Source organism: Giraffa tippelskirchi, chromosome 3, assembly GCF_054371585.1.
Source record: "Giraffa tippelskirchi isolate mGirTip1 chromosome 3, T2T-mGirTip1v1.2.pri, whole genome shotgun sequence".
Lineage (NCBI taxonomy): Eukaryota > Metazoa > Chordata > Mammalia > Artiodactyla > Giraffidae > Giraffa > Giraffa tippelskirchi.
This window is the reverse complement of record NC_137277.1, coordinates 8516984-8535996: the sequence shown is the minus strand read 5'-3', so window position 1 is coordinate 8535996 and position 19013 is coordinate 8516984. Positions and strand designations below refer to the sequence as shown.

At 43.4% G+C, this 19013-nt stretch overlaps 1 protein-coding gene and 1 long non-coding RNA gene across 3 annotated transcripts in view; one reads left to right on the top strand and one right to left on the bottom strand.

Annotated features, from left to right (window-relative positions):
* SEC14L1 (SEC14 like lipid binding 1) overlaps window positions 1–19013 on the bottom strand; it is a 47846-nt gene that overhangs the window by 20828 nt on the left and 8005 nt on the right. The gene's annotated exons all lie outside the window — the stretch shown is intronic.
* LOC145540654 (uncharacterized) lies at window positions 1803–6382 on the top strand. The gene is made up of 2 exons (XR_014078450.1): window positions 1803–3122; window positions 3559–6382. It is a non-coding gene; the product is annotated as an uncharacterized LOC145540654 (long non-coding RNA).

Here is a 19013-nt window from a genome sequence, read left to right as displayed (position 1 = left end):
AGTTTCTGAAGCTCTGAAAATTAGAAGCATTTTAATTCTATTAAAATATTTTATTAAAAGCATTTACATTCTAGCTCTATCTGGAAGGGCCTAGAAGATATGACACCTCAGCTGCAATAAGCAAACTTGGCATCCAGTTCCTATTTTCCAAATACCACTCCCTACTAAAAAGGAAGCTGTGCTCCTTGGAGAAAAGGCTGATTACAAGTCTGGAGCAAATAAAGGTCAAGGTGAGTCTGAAACAGTTCTTACCAGAAATCAAGAAAGTGCTCAATGACTGACGGGAAACCAGCCCGAATGGGTTCCCCTTGTCAATCTCCAGATAACTGGAGCACCAGAGAGAAAAAAGGTGATAAAGCATTATAAACCATACAGAAATACTTAAGAAAAATGGGCAGGGAAGGAAATTTAACAGAAAATGATCATCTAATAATCACAGAAGGAATGACAGAATTAGAAAAACCACATTCTGCAACCATCAATTTATAATAACTGATTCAAGCAAGGATCATCAAGGGATGCTACAGAAAGGGGGCTGCTGGAAGACACCACAGCCTCAAATTATGGTCCTGCTGGTTATGAGTGACAAAGGCACAATAGAACCGCTGTCATGGAAAGATCTAGTAGACATCACCTTCACCAAATGACTGTCTGGGAACAACCTGACAATCTGATGGATGCACTGGAAGCAGTACACAAACGTGAGTCCTCAGGATGCAAACAGCGAACTAACACTAATCAAGAGGGACAACCAGACAAACCCAACTTATGGAATATTCTGCAAAACCACCAGCCCAGACCTTTAAAACAGAAAATCTGTCAGATTTCCCTGGTGGGTCCAGTGGTTAAGACTCTGCCTTCCAATGCAGGGGGCGTGGGTTCAATCTCTGGTCAGGGAACCAACATCCCATACGCCATGAGAGTGGCCAAAAATTAAAAAAAGAAAAACTGTCAATGTCTTGATGAACAAAGAAAGCAGGGAAATGTCTAGAATTAAGATAACTGAAGAGACAGGATTATCGAATGCAATGCTGCCCTGGCTCCTGGACTGGAATAAACACAGCTCTAGAGAATAGTTAGGGAAATGCGACCATGTATTACATATTAAGCAGCAGGTATTCTATCAGTGTCAGATTTCTCAGTTGTGATAATGACAGTTACATAGGAGAACATCTATTCTTCAGTACTTAGGGCAAAAGTGTTAAGATATACACAGCTTACTTTCAAGTGGTTCTATGGAAAAAAAAAACGTGTGTGTGGGAAAGAACAAAATAAAACAAACATGTTAGTTTACGTGAAATGTGTACAGGTGCTCACTACACTTTATCAACTTTTTTCATAGAAATTTTTCAAAATAGAAAGTTGGAAAAAATATTAACAGGAAAAATTCACATGAAAACCAACAGAGCCTCTGCACATAACTGATTAAATACAACACTGTCACATTTTATACATGAAATTGTATACACGGTTAGGTGTGCCCACAGCCCTAGCCCAAGGCGGAGGTCAGGTGTGCAGTCCAGGGGGCCCTCCTCATGGGGCCTCCTCCCCAGGCGGCTTGCTGTCACTCGGAGGTGAGACACAGGCCCAGGGAACTCAAGCTTCTGGTTTTTAAATCCCTATTTTATGAAGTCACCCTATTTTTAAAACTCTGTTTGGGCCAAAGAGCCCACACTTGCAGGCCTTCAATTTTGTTTCTGCAGGAGGAAATCTCCAGAAGTGAGGAAAAACCCTGCGTTTCAACCATCGCCGGGTTCCAATCACTGCATCAGAAACAAGAGCGGAGGGAACTTTCAAATGTCTTTTTTTTTTTTTGCCAACTATCTGCAGTACTATCAAGTCATTTCCTAATCATACTCAATATTTATCTAATACAAAAACCAAGAAAGGCTGAAGGAAAGTAACTCTTCCAGAAGTAATTGCTTCAGAGGGAGAGGCATGTTCTTTGATGTTAACTCTTATAAGGAAAAATTACTTTTGGAAGAAAAATAACCATTGTAGTCATTTGCTGGCTCTCTTTGTCTAACACAGCGGTGGTAAAAGCAGCACTACAGCCTTTTCCACTCGCCTCTGAGAGGAGGGCCGCTTCTTGGTAACAGCTCCCTCCTACCTTCCGACACCCACCCTTCCTCTTTCAAAAGGGATTTCTGAGCCTGCAATTTGGGAGCTTGGCAACAGTACTTTCAGTTTTTAACCAACCTTTGAATGCAATTGTGACATATTAAAAGCTAGTACTGTGCTAAAGAAAACCATATTTTAGTGAAGACATTTCAACCTGTGAATTAATAAGCTTAATATTGCGTTCTGCCAGGAAAACCCATCTGAAAGAAATTCCATTTAAAGAACTCACCTTTAAATTGAACTCTGTTCATACCCAATTTAGCCAACAAACTAAGCCAGCTGCTTTCTATGGAGAAACTTGGCTATCCTATGGCACTAGACGTGACCTTCATAAACAGGTCGGGTTTACACTGGAAGAATCTTAGAAATTGAAGTCATGAAATGAACTGTTAGTTGCTCAGCTGTGTCCAACTCTATGCAGCCCCGTGGACTGTAGTACACCAGGCTCCTCTGTCCACGGGATTTTCTGAGCAAGAACATTGGAAGTGGGTTGCCATTTTCTACTCTAGGGGATATTCTCCACCCAGGGATTGAACCCGGGTTGCTGGTGCTCAAAAAAATATACAACCCATCAAAAAAATGTGACAAATTGACCCAAGTCGCTCAGACTTATATTTCTATTAATTCTGCCTCTCAAATTATACATATGTAAAGAGGGCCTGTATAAGCAACCCTATGCCAAGGTTCTAGAGAACACACAAGTGGAAGACATAGGGACATGCTGACTGTACACAAGGCAGCAGCTGGCCCCCAAGGAGAGGTGAGCAACACGGAGTGGGCATGAGCAACGCCCTTGCTGGTGGCTCCAGAGGTTTCGCGGAGGCAGTATGTCTGCAGGGGGTCTTGAAGGGCGGGCAGCTTTAGAGAAGCAACCTGCAGAGAAGGGAACATTCTGGGTTGGGGGGAACAGGAGTAGAACCAAAAGTCAGCCAAGTTGGATGAGTCTGTGGCTGAAACTCAAACGCAAGATGGCCATGTAAGCCAATTACAGATAATGGAAAGTGACAACGACCAGGGGACCCCGGGCCCATGTAAGCCAATTACAGATCATGGAAACGACCAGGGGACCCCGGGCCCATGTAAGCCAATTACAGATCATGGAAACGACCAGGGGACCCCGGGCCCATGTAAGCCAATTACAGATCATGGAAACGACCAGGGGACCCCGGGCCCATGTAAGCCAATTACAGATCATGGAAACGACCAGGGGACCCCGGGCCCATGTAAGCCAATTACAGATCATGGAAACGACCAGGGGACCCCGGGCCCATGTAAGCCAATTACAGATCATGGAAACGACCAGGGGACCCCGGGCCCATGTAAGCCAATTACAGATCATGGAAAGTGACAACGACCAGGGGACCCCGGGCCCATGTAAGCCAATTACAGATCATGGAAACGACCAGGGGACCCCGGGCCCATGTAAGCCAATTACAGATCATGGAAACGACCAGGGGACCCCGGGCCCTGCGCTGTACCTTGTCACAACCGCGCCCTGGGTGGGCCCTCGAGCTCCACCTCTAAACTGAGGTTCCAAACCAGGTGCTACTTGTGAATAACTGCTCACACTTAACAAGATAGTAACAAAACCCAAATCTGTGGATATCTGTGCCCTTTGGAGGAAAAGTTATAGTTCAGTTGCTGCTGCTAAGTCGCTTCAATCGTGTCCGACTCTGTGCGACCCCATAGATGGCAGCCCACCAGGCTCCGCCGTCCCTGGGATTCTCCAGGCAAGAACCCTGGAGCGGGTTGCCATTTCCTTCTCCAGCGCATGAAAGGGAAAGTGAAAGTGAAGTTGCTCAGTCGTGTCCGACTCTTAGCGACCCCCTGGACTGCAGCCTACCAGGCCCCTCCGTCCATGGGATTTTCCAGGCAAGAGTACTGGAGTGGGGTACTGCCTTCTGTACTGCCACTGCCTTCTCTGTTAGACTAACTAATTCAGTTAGTCATAACATATACTTCATTCACCCAATTACTTACTGACAACCCAATCAGATTAGCTATCTTCAAAGCAGTACAAGACGAGCAAAGGAACCATGGTAAAATGGCACACACAACCATATTAGGGAAGTTCTGCATTTATCCCAAAGTCACTTCCCTCAAGTCCCAGTCTTTAGATGGACCAATATATCAAGTCATAACAACAGGATTGAAACCTGCTAGTAAGATCAAACGAGAAAATATAAAGAATATACTAAAACTAAAAAGATACATATAAAAATTTAACGTGCCCCAAGCCATTTCCCTCTAAGATCAAACATATCTGAAGCTTAAATTATGAATTTCATCTTACACAACCTCAGATTCCATGATCCCAATAACACACTTTTTCCAGAGGTAGTATTTAGTCTGAAAAAGACTTCAGTTCAACCCAAGGTGCTATAGGTCTAAGGAAAGGGCATTTAAGAGACTTATGCAACCCAACAAAGGAGGTTGATTTCTTTGCTAGAAACTTCTCACTGAAATGTGATTGTGTGACGACTGCGGAAGGCACAATTATGGCTGAAAGAACAGATGGTGAGAGCACAGCTCACACACAGAATGCACCAAAACGCTCACACCTACAAATATTTTAGACAATTTTTTTTTAAACCAGGAACACATCCTCTTCTCCCAACACCTACCCTCACAGTTAGCACACAATGATTTAACCAGCTCTGTTTACTTTTGATAAAGGAGCCATTTCATCGTGTATCACTCGGCACACCAGAGGGGGACGGGCAGGCCCTGGAAGAAACGCTGAGGGATTTTGCATCAACACATCCCAGTTCCTTTTACTCACATCTACTCCTTTGCTCCAAGGGTTCCAAACGTGAAATGTTTTTGTTAAAGGCTAAGAACTTTTGTTAACACACTTTAACAGACTGACAGAGCTACTGGATTTTCAAATAAAACTCAAAGGGTAACGAGTGTGTTTGACTAACTGCATCCCGTGCATGTTAATTTAGATCAGAAAACTACGGCTCGTACTTGTCTAAACTGCGCTGTGTTTCTGAAAGATCTCAAGACTGACATTTCAGACAGCAGCCTGGGGGCTCCATACTGCCAGCGGGTTTCTTACCTTGAAGATGACCATGCACGGCATTTCTGATGGGTTATCTGGAGTCACCTGTCCTTCAAGCACTGTCTGTCACTTGGTGCAGAATGTCAGAGGTTTCCAAAGTTTGGTTCATGGTACCCTTGGAATCTCAACAACTTTTTCACGGTGCCCCAAGGCCAAAGGAAATACCACTTATTAGATTTTGGGGTCCAAACAACTTAAAAAGCATTTGGGGCTTAATAACTTAGTAATCAGTTGAAAAACAGTACACTTACTAAGTTGAAGGAGAAACTCTTTTTGCTTCAGTCCTAAACAGCGAGAGTGATTTGAGGATGCGTGTGTGCTCCTCGTAGAATCACGCTGCCACTGCCCTGAGTTCCTGCTGCACACTGACTCTTCTAGCACAGCAACCACCACAACCCCAGCCGCACAAAGATGCGACACCATCGAAGGAAGTGCAGTGTGATCCCGAAACTGTGAACTGCCCTGAGCTAAGAGTTTGCAGTGTTTACGAAATGTGGAGTATCACGGTGCTTCCTCAAAAACTGAAACTATCCTATAGCCCGGGAGTGCTCTGGGGTGCCTCTGAACACACTTGGGGAACTGTGGCTCCAAGGGCTCTAAATTGTATTCATTCATTCACAAATTCCTCTGCTTATAAATACATCATTCAAAATACAAACAGGGACTTCCCTGGTGGCCAGTGGTTAAGAAATCACCTAGCAATGCAAGGGGACAAGGGTTTGATCCCTGATCAGGGAACCAAGATCCCATACGTGGCACAGCAACTACCACGACTACCAAGCCTGTGCGCCACAATGAGAGTCCAGGTGCCACAACTAAGACTCAAGGGAGCCAAATAAACCAGTAACTGTATTTTTCAAATGAAAACAAATGAGCTTCAATCCAACTGATTACCCTCTACTATCAAACTTTCTATCAAATACAAAAGGTCCGGTGTTCAAGTTAAGTTTCCAATTTCTGCATAAAGGCCTTCAAAAATCTAAGAGGGGTGAGCAAACTTTTCGCATAAGTGAAGGGCCAAACAGTAAATATTTTCAGCTTTCTGGGCCAGACAGTCTCTGTGACAAATATTCAACTCTGCCTTTTGAGGACAGAAGCAGCCACAGACAATATGTGAACAAACTGAATAAAGCTGGGTTCCAATAAAACTGTATTTATAGAGACTGAAATCTGAATTTCATATACTTTTCACATGCCATGAAACAGTCTTGAATCTTTCCCAACCGTTAAAAAACATAAAGACCTATTTTAGCTGGTGTACAAAAACAGACGCTGGGAAAACTGATGCTGGGAAAGACTGAAGGCAGGAGGAGAAGGGGACGACAGAGGATGAGACGGTTGGATGGCATCATCGATGTGATGGACATGAATTTGAGTAATCTCCGGGAGTTGGTGATGGACAGGGAAGCCTGGCGTGCTGCAGTCTGTGAGGTCGCAAAGAGTCAGACACGACTGAGCGACTGAACTGAACTGAACAGCAGGCCGTTGTGTGCCCACACCTGATCTAAGTGATTAACTGTAACGGGGTCCATTCAATTATTTTCCCACAAAAACTCAAGAGTTATTTTAAATGCCAACCAGTCAAAACCATGAAGGATAAAACCTTGAAAAAAAAAAGGAAAGGATCATAAGGCCAATGGACTGTCACTTGTACTTAACTGCTCTCTATTACACAAGGGGGTCTCAACAAATGCACTTCTAACTTATGCACACAAATCTGACTACGTACATTTAACCCAAGAAAGAAGTGGGGAGGAGAGGAGAGGAAAGCATGAATGTGAATAAGGAGGGTAACTCTCACGGTTCCACTCAACGAACAGATGCGCTCTAGAGCCATCTCTTCTATAATCTGCAGCCACCAACCACACGTGGCTATTTAAATTTAATTAAAAATTAACAATATTAAAATTCAGTCTCTCAGTCTCACTAGCCACATTTCAAGTTCAAGAAGTTGCTCTGATCTTCTTGGCTGACTCACAATGCTAACTTAACTATGGTGATGGTCTCATAGGTACACACATGTCAAAACTCATCCAATTATATATCTTTAAAAGATATAGTTTATTATTTGTCATTTACATCTCAATAAAGTGGGGAAAAACCAATAAAAACATAAATACATATAGTTTTAATGGGCAGACCAACTCTGGGAAGCATTTCTAATAGTGACCAGCATTTCCTGATAAAGAAGTTTGATTTGCCATCATCAGCACAGCAGGAAAACTCAAGGTTAAGTTAAAAGGAAAGCAGCATCAAGGCATTATTCATAATTGCCAGTAACAGGAAGCAACCAAGATGTCCTATGAAAGGTGAATGGATAAACAGTCTGTGCGTGGTACATCCACACAACGGAGCCTTATTCAGCAATAAAGAGAAATGAACCATCAAGCTACAAAAAGAGGTGGGAAAAACTTACATGATGACAGCTTTGAAAGAAGCTTATGTGAAAAGGCTGCAGACTGTATGATCCCAACTCTCCGTTAACTAGAAAAGGCAACAAACACTACCGAGAGAATAAAAAGACCAAGGGCTGCCAAGTGTTGGGGAGAGAAGGTAGGGATGAAGGGTGGGGCACAGAGGAGTTTTAGGGCAGAGAAACCATTCCAAGGACACTGTCCTGGTGGACACGGGACATTAGACATTTGTCAAAACACAAAGGCCTGTAAAACACACAGTGAATCCTAACGGAGACGATAGATTTTAGTTAATAACATATAAACACTGGCTGACCAATGAAAGAAACACACCACACAAGATATTAATACAGGGGAAGCTGTAGAGGGGTATACAGAAATTCCATACTACCTGCTCAATTTTCTGTAATGTAAACCTAAAACTGCTCTAAAAAGTATAATCTATTAAATATGAAAAAAAAGGAGTCAAGTAACACCTTGGCCAAAGGTAAAAGCCTATTAAACTACCGGAGCTATTGGAAAATTTTTTTAAAAGTTCTTCTAAGAAGAACCTAGAGAAATTCATAACATCCTTTGTTCAACATCCTCTCCCATGACAGGCACTGCAGAGCGGGCACCCAGGATGCAGGAGGGAAAGACCAGGGCCGTCCCCGCCCTCACGGAGGGGGGCAACAAGGCAGGAGCAGCCCCCCCAGCACCACTGCCCAGGGGGAGCCTCCACGGCCGCACGGCAAGTGGGTTCACAACGGTTAATGCACGTACTAGGCAGACTCTTCCTAGGAAATGAGCTTCTCCCCACTTTAAAATGAGGAAACAGAGGTTGAGAGAAGTCAAGTCCGGGAATCTGAACCCAGAGCAGCACCATGTCTCAGGGCACGGGCCCTGGGAGAGAAGACCCAGCTACAATCCCAGAGAGCACCTTGCGAAGCTTACTCGGCATCGTTGAGTAATTCATCTTCTTCATCTTCAGTTTCATCTTAGTTTCTTCATTTTTGATGTGCAGAATTGTAGAAGATTAAGAAAAAGAAAACGGAAGAGTGTTTGGCAGCCCTGACACAGAGTAAGTACAATACTCAAAAAAAGAGGAAAAAGGTGTCTGATCACTAAGCAAAGACACTGCCACCCACAGTCCAGGAACTGATTTAGCTTGGCACAGAAAGAGGAAGAGAATCTAATGTGAATGGCTTCAAAAAAAAAAAAAATTCACCCTCAAAATCCTTGCTCACCAGGCTAAAATGACAACTGTATCTTCTATGGCCCTAAAAACACAAGATGTAAATATCATGAGACTTGGCTGGAAACCATTTTAAGTTTATAATTAGCCCACTAAAAAAAGAAAAAAAAGGAACCAGGTGTGAATAATATCATAGAGGTCTCTTTCCTTCTATAAGGAAAAAGAAAAAGTTAACAGAAATAAAGATAGATATGATATCACTCCAACTGAGGGACTGAGAGTAAAATATTCCCTCTGTAGTATGAAGAAAATACAATGAATATATTGATTTAGTTATATAACTCATTAATTCTACACTGAACTCAGTTGCTAGAAGCAGATATGGTCCTGAAGATTAACATGACCAAAGCTGTAAAGAGAACTTTCATAAAATAAATGGGGGGAGAGGGGCTGCTGAGGAAACAAGAAGCTCTCTGAAAGGTTTTGGTTACAGGGCGCCCTGAATCAGGCTTAACGCTAATGGTAGTAACATGTTCCCCAGAATGAAGAAACACAATACACTTGGATGCGAAAGAACTCGCCTCAGGAAACCAATGGCTCAGCTCCCATCTCGGCCTGAGTGAATGTAAACATGAGACTATTCCCACAGCCCTGGAGAGTCACCTACTATTTCAAGGACAAAGCCCTCTCCGGGTAACCTTGTACAACTGTCTACCCAAGTGCACCAGCACGCATGGCCTCAGACTATTTTAAACTCCCAGCTCCTAGCAACTCCCGAGCCACTCCCTCCCGCCACCCAACTGTCAGGTCCTGGACCCAGCTAGCCCGCAGCCTCCTCTCCATCCTCGCCCGAGCACTGTCACTTCAGGATGCAGGCACCAACCAGGGAGCCAGAAGGCAGAGCCGACGGAGAGCCTGGGCTCACGTATCGGCAAGCCCTGACTTGAATCTCAGCGGCACCAGCTACAAGCGCCAGCCTTCTGTTACAGAAAAGGGGAAGAATGGCTGCGAGCCACCCAAGACGGAGCACGAGGGGGAAGCTTACTGCCTGGCTGGGAACTGGGTCAGACGCAGAGCAGGCAGGAGGGAGAAAGAGGCTGGGGGAGGAGGACTGGGGAGGAACCGCAAAGCAAAGGATGCAAATTGGCTTTGCCCAAAGTCAGAAAAGCCCAGGGTCTGTGGGCTGTCCTGCTGACAAGCGAGATCTGGGTTTGAGTGGAGGTGAGCCAAGCTGCAGGTGGTCTGGGCATGTGTGCGGCCACGCAGAACCATGGCACCTTCACCACTGACAGTGGGCGAGGCAGTCAGGGTAGGACGGTCACTTGGCAAGCAGTTTAAATCTGTTTCCTCATTTGTAAAGTGGAATAAGAGAAACGCCTACCTCTAAAGGTACAAACTTCCAGTTGTAAGTCCTGGGGATGTAATATCCGGCATGGTGACTATAGTTAACAACGCTGTATTGTACATCTGAAAGTTGCTAAGAGATCTTAAAAGTTATCATCACAAGGGAAAAAAATGTGTAACTGTGAGGTGATGGATGTCAACTTTTATGGTAATCACTTCACAATGTACATAAAGTATTACACTGCACACCTTAAACAAACACTAAGGGTTTCGCAGGTGGCACTAGTGGTAAAGAACCCACCTGTCAATGCAAAAGACATAAGAGACACGGGTTCAATCCTTGGGTTGGGAATATCTCCTGGAGAAGGAAATGGCGACCCACTCCAGTATTCATGCCTGGGAAAGCCCACCGACAGAGGAGCCTGGCAGGCTATAGTCCATACGGTCACAAAGAGTTGGACATGACTGAAGTGACTTAACACACACACAAACACACACAATGTTATATGTCAATTACATCTCAGTAAAGGGGGCAGAGTGGGGAGAAGAGCCTGCCCCACGAAGTAAGTGTGAGCCATGAATGAGACAGTAGCACACTGCACCCTATACAAGCTCATCCTTAATCCCGCATCTTTTAGATGTTCTTAAAGTGTTTCTTTCAGAGAAGGCAATGGCACCCCACTCCAGTGCTCTTGCCTGGAGAATCCCATGGATGGAGGAGCCTGGTGGGCTGCAGTCCATGGGGTCGCTAAGAGTCAGACACAACTGAGTGACTTCACTTTCACTTTTCACTTTCATGCATTGGAGAAGGAAATGGCAACCCACTCCAGTGTTCTTGCCTGGAGAATCCCAGGGACGGTGGAGCCTGGTGGGCTGCTGTCTATGGGGTCGCACAGAGTCGGACTTAGCAGTAAAGTGTTTCTTTAACAGTGGTTCAGCTCTGGGACCCCCCGGGGGCCTAGCAACCAGGTCTCCCCAATGGGCTTTACACTGGGTTCTGCTGCCCATGGGGTGCCCAAGACCCTGCGCAGAGGCCCTGCCCTACCACTCTCCTCCAGGAGATAAGAAGACCCCTGAAAGCAGAACTTGTTTGGAAATTGCTTCCTGTCCCTCTATGGCTCCTGCTCTACTTTGCCTCTGGTTATACGACTAACAATCTCCAATGAAACAGACTTAAAAGTTTTAAGCTTTAAGTTCAAAACATAATACAGTTGTATTTGAGGACTATTCACAATCTAAAATTTCCTTCATGAAAAAGAAACATGACCATGAGAATCACAAACTTTACAGAAGGACATTTTTCCCCCCACCATTCTCCCGCAGGGTGATGAAGCAGAATGTCCATTTCCACGGCTCTAAGTCAGACCCGGAAGCTGAAGACACTGCCATCCCACGTTTCCTCTCTTAGCCTCACCAACCAACACTCAATTAAAACAACTGTCAAAGAGCTATCACTGATGGCCTACCGTGTGGAAGGGCTGCCCACTACCACTGAGAACGGCTGAGCCAACAAGCCACTCAACTGAATGTCTATCCCCCTCTCCAACCTCTGGTTGGCTTCAACCTTGGCTGCGTGTCAAACAAAACCCAATATAAGGAGCTGGTGGATCTGGAATTCGTGAAAGTATAGCCAAACCTCTAACTCAAGAGAAATGGCTCGAGTAACCCCTTTTAAAAGATGGAAGTTTCCTTGGATCCTTACTGTTGACCAGTTATTTTTCATTATAATGTTACTTAAATATGTACAAACTAGGCAAAAACTCATACCATTATAAAACTCAAACTAACACAATATACGTTTAACTAGAAGGATGACAAGTTATTGAAGACGAAGTCCTCCTTCAACATGAATATGGGCCTGAGCAGCAGGGCACAGCTGCTTTCAAACCTGGCAGGCCCTCACCAAGGGACGCTGTTTGGTGATTCGCCACTCCTACCGCTTCTCTCTATTTAAGTCTTTATTTGTACAGCTTCCTGTCTGCAAAGGAACTTAGCTTATACTTGGCTCAAACACATCATTTACATATTAATTCCACCTCTATTCTTTTTGTATTTGGTTTCAACCGTTCAAACAGTATTGTTAGGCAAACAACCACAGTCAAGAAATGGGCACAAGACCTCAAGAGACCTAATTTTCTTCACAGACATATAGATGGCCAACAGGCACATAAAAAGATGTTCAACATTGCTAATTATTAGAGAAATGCAAATCAGAACCACAATGACATCACCTCACACTAGTCAGAATTGGCCTTCATTAAAAAGTCTACAAATAACAAATGCTGGAGAGAGTGTGGAGAAAAGGGAACCTTCCTGCACCGTTGGTAGGAATGTAAGCTGGTACAGCCACAATGGAAAACAGGATGGAAGTTCCTTAAGAAACAAGAGTTGCTGTATGATCCAGCAAGCCCACTCCTGGGCATGTAGCTGGAGAAAACTATAATTTGAAAAGATAAGACACTTCTAACGTTCATGGCAGCACTATTTACAATAACCAAGACATGGAAGCAACCTAAATGTCCATCAACAGATGAATGCATGAAGAAGATAATAGTATATCAAAATAAAAAGGACAACATTAACTAATCTCAGTTAGAAAATTAAAGGATACTAGTCAGAAAACACAGAAGGTACACACATCTTTAAGCAGATCTTTATACTTAAGATATCTGTTACTGTCAATAAATCTTGAAGGACAAATGTTTCACAGGCCACAATTACTCAAGCCCTAGGCAAACAAGAATGTCTGGAGTGTTACGAAGGGTTTCTCTTCTCTTAGTTTTTTTACTTAAAAGTCAAGTGACTGATCCATGATCCAACAGAATTCAAAACATGCCAGAACTTTCCAAAACTATTCCTAATCCATAAAACTGTCTAATAGAGAGCAAACTGAGTATATGTGACAATAAAAATAGCAGTTTTGCATATTCTTCTTCAAATGAAGTTGCATTTGGCAGAGTGCTGTTTCACTTTTCCAGAGTGTAAAAAATGAGTCTGTGGACTTCAGAAGAGCATTTGGTGTTCCAGGGACTTGCAGCTGTCAGCTTTTATAGATGCCATGTGTTTGCCCACATAAAAGAATGTAATGAGCTATGGAAATATTATCCAGCCTCATGAACCAGAATAAAAGCGCCATCGTCAGTAGGCCGATAGCAGGAGTCGGTTTAATCCATCAGGAAAATATCTACCAAGCACCGTTGATTAAACGCCTATTATACAAGTCATGCCTCACGGACCTTGAAGTGCTCATTTCTGTTTTCTTTACCACATCCCTTCCTTTATGGTGGGAGACCCCCCACAGTGCATCCCCCCAACTCACCATTCTACACCTGCTCTGAGATGCTGTTCTTTCTTTGTTATGAACTAACGGCAAAGGCAACCGTGAGATGCAAACTAAAGCTGTATCTTGAACAGGTGGAATAAAATACAGTGGTTGAATTCAAAGACAAAAAAAAAAAAGTAGAGAGATGTGCACTTATTTTTGGCTGATATAATAGTCAACTAGACTTTAAACAGTAAACACAACAGCCAAAAAGTGGAAACAGCTCAACTGTCCACCGATGAAAGAATGGATAAACAAACCGTAGTGTATATGTGTGTACACACACACACACACATAAAATTATTCAACTTTAAAAAGGGAAAAAAATTTTGACATGTTAGGAGCTGTGAGGACAATATGCTAAGTGAAATAAGCAAGTCACAGAAGGATAAATATTGTGTAATTTCTCTTATAAGAGGTACCTGGAATAGTCAAATCTATAGAGACAGAAAGTAGAAAGGGGTGGGGGTGGGGAGTCAGTGTCTAATGGGGACAGAGTCTCCACTTGGGAAGATGAGAATGTTCTGCAGATGAATGGTGGTGATGGTCATACAACCTGTGAACATCCTTGAAAGTGAAAGTCACTCAGTCGTGTTCGACTCTTTGCGACCCCATGGACTATACAGTCCATGGAATTCTTCAGGCCAGAATACTAGGGTGGGTTGCCTTTCCCTTCTCCAGGGGATCTTCCCAACCCAGGGATTGAACCCAGGTCTCCTGCACTGCAGGCGGATTCTTTACCAGCTGAGCCACAAAGGGAAGCCCAAGAATACTGGAGTGGGGAGCCTATCCCTTCTGCAGTGAATCTTCCTGACCCAGGAATCGAACTGGGGTTTTTTGCATTGCAGGCGGATTCTTTACCAACTGAGCTATCAGGGAAGCCAAATTGTACACTTGGAAATAGTTAAAATGGTAAATCTTATGTATATTTTACCACATGAAAAAAAGAGTATAAATCTTTTTTTATACTCCACCTGAAAATTAGCAAATAAAGCCACACAAATAATTCAGTTAAGACAGGCACATGCTTGTTAATGCAGTTTTGGTATCACTAAACAAACTCACAAAGAACAGTCTGGAGAAGCACATAGAGCAAACAGCCTCCTTTTAGTACACGCTAAATACTTCTCAAGAAAGTATAATTAACAAGTCTCTATTACACAACCTGTTAAAAGAATCTATCCTTTCGAAGATTTTCAAGTAAGAAAAAGTTATAACTGAAACCAATTTTCTTTCTTCCCACTCCATTTGGTAGAAATCAAATTAAGGACATCCGAACCAGTGGTCCTCCAACCTGAGCAGGCATCAGAACTGGGGCTTGTGAAACCCGACTGCTGGGCCTGCCCTGGAAATCCTGATGCAGCCGAGAATGAGAATTTTGAACCGTCAGAATTTGCATCCCAGACCAACTCTGTGTTAAATGAAATAAAGATAGGATGTGTCTGGGGAAGAGCTTTCTAAATGTTAATAGCATAAATACTGCAATACAACTGTCTCAAGCCAATTTACTTCTTAAAATATATACCTTGTAAATTTTAGTTCTGAATTTGGTTTTTAAAACCCATGGCTGATTCATGTCAATGTATGGCAAAAACTATTACAATATTGTAAAGTAATTAGCCCCCAACTAAAATAAATAAATTTATAAAAAAAAAAAAAAAAGACATATACAGGCGCTAAACTAGGAAAAGAAACACATTTTATGATTAGAATTACCTAAGGTCACAGAGTAACTTATTCGTTAAGAAAAAGGATCATGTAGTAACCAACCTCTCAGGTTTAAACCTGTAGAGATGGCAAAAAGAAAATTAGAATACCATTCTATCAGAGTCAAGAATTTTTAAATGAATTTTATGTTCTCTAGGAGAATCACAGAAAGGAGGTTTTTTCGTCGCAAAGAGTCAGACATGACTTAGTGGCTGAACAATTCATCACTATGGGAAAAAAGCCACTCAAACACTAAGTAATACATAAACCAGGACACGTTTTTGAGACAACTATAGTAATTATAAGCTTCAGTTCACTGAACATAAACTCTATTTTACTCAAAAACCAATGTGCATCAGATTCCTTCAAAACACAGTATAAGTAGTAAATTCAACCAAAAGAATATGTTCCAATGTGACCTTTTGTTAAAATTTTCACTGCCAGAAGCAGATGTAATGGCAGAAGTGAAAGTGTGCATCTCAGGACTCACTTATTCTTCAGACAAATCCATTTCTGAGGCTTCTCTGTAGGCTCGGGAGAAAAAGCAGAACGTTCCGGTTCCCACCCTGAAGGTGCTTGTGTGAAAGGAGAGGTGACAAGCTGCAGGGACCAGCCAGGTGACAGGGAGACACCAGAGCACAGGGCGGGAACTCCACCGAGAACCGGATCTGACCGGTGAGCGAAGGACGGAGAAAGGCCCTCCAAGCACGAAGCCAGCAACAGACACACACTTGGGGAACGGCCAGCGATCCCAGAGACGCGACTGGGGAGCACGTGGGGGCCTCGCCTGTGGAGACGAGGCTATGAGGAGGCTTAGAAGCCAGGACGGAGCTAAGGATCTGAATTCATCTTGAAGGTGGGGTGCAGCCACTTGAGAATTTTAAACCAGCAAGCAATGCGGTCAGATGTCCAACTGGGAGACTCGGTGGCAGCAACCCTGAGAAAAAGCGAGTGGGACAGACAGGGTTGGGATGCAGGGCCCAGAGGACGTGAAGGAAGCTGTGATGGAGGCTGAGCCCACACCGTCAGAAGGGCCGATTCAGACCCAAATCAACATACACCCTCGACGGGCAAGGGCCCGGCCACCACAGAGGTTGGAGGGGTGGGGGCTGCCAGGCGTCCTGGGCTCCGGGTCTGAGGCTCAGAAGCACTCCCCAGAAGCAGCAGTTCAGAGGAGAGGCAGGGCTTTTCAGAGCAACTGTATTGTTTTTAACGTGTTTGCGTGTGTTCTGCTGGGTGTGCTCTTTGTGTGGGCACGAGGAAGGGTGGGCACTGTTCAGACCTACTAAGTCTGCCTTGGGATGGTCAGGTGGGGCTCTCCAAGCACGGAGCTGGCTAGACGCCTGGACGTGCCTGTGTGTAGGCTGAGGGGGAGCCCTGAGAGCTTTGCTTTATAAACTGACGGTTGAAGCCACGGGTTTAGATGAGGCTGGCCAGGAAGGGATGTCGGGTGAGAGAGCTGGATATTCACAGAACAGCATTAACCACCAGTTAAAACTGTGACGTCCAGAAAACACAAAACTAGTTGAATAACTAGGGGGTCTTGAAATAGCAAAACAAGTTATCATTAGAGGAAGAGCCCATCTGTACCCAAGGCGGCAAGGAGGTGAGTTGAGTAAGAAAAGCAAGGGTGACTAGAGGGAGGGCCAGAGACCCAGGAGGAAGAGAACTACCGCCAGCCATCCAGTCAAACACGCGTGACATTTAGGAACCAGAAGCTTATCAATCACTCTGACTCGCACTATGCATGTGAACAGTGCACTAGGAATATTCTAGTGCAAATCATGTAGGAGAGAGCTATGAAATACACATAGCAGATTTCTGAACGGAAAAAGGATTCAGCACACATCATGATATATACAGCAATTATCTTACAAGGTGACAATTACATAAATCTACATACATGCAAAGACTTTTCTTTAAAAAAACAATAACAAATAAAACAAGGCCAGTGTTCTCAAGATCAAACTGTACCTTTCAAGGGAATCATTAATGCAATACATGCCTTCTGTTGCAACATGTAAAATTATGCCACTAGAAGTATATAAAACTGTTTTCACTCATACAGATTAAAAATCAAGAAAGATCAATGATCACACCTGCCCATCAAAAATTCTGTCTTCTGTGAATCTCTCTGGGCACTTCCCAAACCAGACTGACATCCCCATCCAGGACTGTAAAGCAGGAAGCACAAACAAAGGACAGGCCAGAGTGTCTGGGACCCCTCCTTGCACCTTGGTGGTCCCCAAGCGCTTACCACGGACGCCACATAGGGAGCCTCTTAGTCAGATCTGCCAATAAATTAACTCCCTTCAACTGCTCTCTATGAACAGGATCAACAAAGTGGGTTTGGAAAGACCCTGTTTAATTTGAGAAATGCTTTGCATCCTATTTGCAACTCAAAATTACAAAGGATAATCTATCAACAATATCAGCAAATGTTTAGACAAGACTGCTAAAAAGTAGCTGAACTGACTGACTGGAGGTCTGTGCCTCCTCCCGGTGCCAACTGGCTGTAATGAACAATTAAATCAGCAAATGTTAAGGTAATTGAAAAGGACAAATGACCCAGTTTCTGTAACAAAGCGATGACACGAAGGGAAACAAAGGGAGAGGAGGATGTGAGGGAACAGAGGAGGCTGAAGAAACATAATAACTGAATGCTAAGGTTTATCTGAAGGAGGATCCAAAGAAGGTAAAAAAAAGACATTGTGTTAGCAGAGAAAGTCTGAACACGGATCTGGCACTGGATGATGTCAAGGAATTATTAGTACTCTTCTCGCATGTGATAATGACATGGTGGTTACCTTTTAAAAAGAAAAAGGTCCTGGCACTTCCCTGGTGGTCCAGTGGCTGGGAATCACCTTCCAGTGTAGGGGATGTGGGTTCAACCCCTGAATGGGGAACTAAGATCCCACAAGTGCATCACAACTAGAGAGAAGCCCAAGTGCCCCAATGAAAGACTTGACGCAGCTAAATAAATACATTAAAAAAAAAAAAAAGTCTTTACAGTGCGAGGTATGTTTCAGGATGAATTAACAAGATGCCTGAAATCTGCTTTTTATATATACTAGCAGGAGGAAAGCGGAAAGAATAAATGAAACAAATTGGCAAAATGTTGATGCTTTTGGAGCTACGCCATGGGCAAGCAGGCATTTATCAAACCTTCCTTTCTACTTCTGCATACTTGAAGTTTCTATAATACAAGGTTTACCCTTTTCTTTTTTTTTCTTAACAAAAAGAGGTAACTCAAGAAGGCAAGAAGCTGAATCAGATCCTGCTTTATTTCTTCTTGAAATATCCCCTACTTGAAATATCCCCTGTCTTCACCTTAGCACCTTAAAAATAATTCAGGAGGGATAATGTGTTGGGAGAGTGGGTTTAGTGGGAGAGTGGGTTTAGGAGAAGAGAAAAAGCCTGATTCTGTACAAAATAGTGTGTGATGGAAGCACACTATGATTGCTCATTGTCAAAGCTAAGTAAATTTGACCACATTCCAGGTTTTATTAAATGGAACAGAATTTACACTATGGCATTCAAAAACTTGATAAATGAAAAGAGTACAATCTCCCTCACTATTAATAAACTGACCAGGATCCTTAATGTATCAACAGAGAAACTGGATTGTTTCTCTCCACTCCTAGACTGAACAAAACTTTTTAAGCTGGTGACCCCCAAATGCAGACTGCTTATTCCTTTGGGTAAAAATAAATTCTATTGCATAGTAGGCTGACTGAAGGTATAACTATACCTCCATTAATGAAAAAGATGTATTTCAACAACACACCTGATTGTCAGAAACTTGGAAAGCATAAAAAGGCTCAGGGATAAAATCTAGGATGAAAGGCAGAGAACGTGCTTTGAAAA